Below are 2,276 nucleotides of genomic sequence, written 5' to 3'. Positions count from 1 at the left end.
TCGCGCGATCAAATTGCCAAAATAACACCTAGAACTACGAATCGGATGCCAAATCAAAGGAAATTTCTAAGAAAACTTTAAAACTTATATTTTTACAACCGGACGTCCGAAACACGTCAAATCAACTCCGATTCTCACCAAATTCGGCAGACAAGTCATAAATATTATTGTGGACCTTTACTGAGCTTCGGAACCAAAATATGGACCCGGGGTCAATAAATCCAATATCAGTAATTTCTTAAAAATCATTAAGCTTTCAAGCTTTTAATTTTTCATCAAAATTCCATATCTCGGGCTAGGGACCTCGAAATTCGATTCCGGGCATATGCCCAAGTCCCAAATCACGATACGGACCTACCAGAATTGTCAAAACACTGATCTGGGTCCGTTAGCTCAAAATGTTGACCAAAGTCAACTCAATTGAGTTTTAAAGCTCTATTTCACATTTTAATCCATTTTTCACATAAAAACTTTCCGAAAAATTATACGGATTGCGAACGCAAGTCAAGGAATGATAAATGGTGTTTTTTGAGGTCTTAGAACACATAATTACTTAATAAATTTAAAGATGACATTTTGGGTTATCACATTCTCCACCTCTAAAACAAAGGTTCGTCCTCGAACGGAGATAGGAAAAACAAAAGTGCCTGAGATGGTGAATAAATATGGATATTTACCCCGCATGTCCGACTCGGACTCCCAGGTAGATGCCTCTACTGGCTGACCTCTCCATTGAACCCGAACTGAAGGATAACTCTTAAACCTCAACTGTCGGACATGCCGGGCTAGAATAGCCACCGACTCCTCCTCGTAAGTCAAATCTTTGTCCAATTGGACTGAGCTGAAATCTAACACATAGGGCGGATCACCGTGATATTTTCGGAGCATAGACACATGGAACATCAGATGAACCGCTGATAAACTAGGTGGTAATGCAAGCCTGTAGGCTACTTCACCCATCCTTTCAAGAATTTCAAAGGGTCCAATATACCCGGGGCTCAACTTGCCCTTCTTTCCGAACCTCATTACACCTTTCATAGGTGAAACCCGGAGCAATATTCTTTCTCCAACCATGAATGCAATATCACGAAATTTACGGTCGACATAACTCTTTTGCCTAGACTGAGCTGTGCAAAGTCGATCTTGAATAATCTTGACCTTATCTAAGGCATCTTGTACCAAATCGGTACCCAATAACCGAGCCTCTCCCGGTTCAAACTAGCCAACTGGCGAACGACATCACCTTCCGTATAATACCTCATATGGAGCCATCTGAATGCTCAACTAGTAGATATTATTATAAGCAAACTCCGCATGTGGCAAGAAATGATCCCAAGAACCTCCAAAGTCTATAACACAAGCGCGAAGCATATCTTCTAATATCTGAATAGTGCGCTCTGACTATCCGTCTATCTGTGGATGAAATATTGTACTCAACTCCACCCGTGTGCCTAACTCACGTTGTACAGCCCTCCAGAAAAGTGAGATAAACTGCGTACCTCGATCTGAAATAATAGACACGGGCACACCGTGAAGGCGGACAATCTCACGAATGTAAATTTTAGCTAACCTCTCGGAAGAATAGGTAACTACCACTAGAATGAAATGTGCTCACTTGGTCAACCTATCCACAATGACCCAATAACCGAGCCTCTCCCGGTTCAAACCAGCCAACTGGGGAACGACATCGCCTTCCGTATAATGCCTTATATGGAGCCATCTGAATGCTCGACTAGTAGCTATTATTATAAGCAAATTCCGCAAGTGGCAAGAATTGATCCCAAGAACCTCCAAAGTCTATAACACAAGCGCGAAGCATATCTTCCAATATATGAATAGTGTGTTTTGACTGTCCGTCGGTCTGTGGATGAAATGTTGTACTCAACTCAACACGTGTTCCTAACTCACGCTGTACAGCCCTCCAGAAGTATGAGGTAAATTGCGTACCTCGATTTGAAATAATAGACACGGGTACACCGTGTAGCCGGACAATCTCACGAATGTAAATTTCAGCTAACTGCTCTAAAGAATAGGTAACTGCCAGTCGAATGAAATGTGCTAACTTGGTCAACCTGTCCATAATGACCCAAACTGTGTCAAATTTTCTCTGAGTCCGTGGGAGTCCAACAACAAAATCCATAGTGATACGCTCCCACTTCCACTCAGGAATTTCTAACTTCTGAAGCAAACCACCAGGTCTTTGATGCTCGTACTTAACTTGCTGACAATTCAGACATCGAAATACATATGCAACTATCCTTTTTCATTCTCCTCCA

Source organism: Nicotiana tabacum, chromosome 22 (assembly GCF_000715075.1).
Source record: "Nicotiana tabacum cultivar K326 chromosome 22, ASM71507v2, whole genome shotgun sequence".
Taxonomy (NCBI): domain Eukaryota; kingdom Viridiplantae; phylum Streptophyta; class Magnoliopsida; order Solanales; family Solanaceae; genus Nicotiana; species Nicotiana tabacum.
This window is presented reverse-complemented; position numbering follows the sequence as displayed.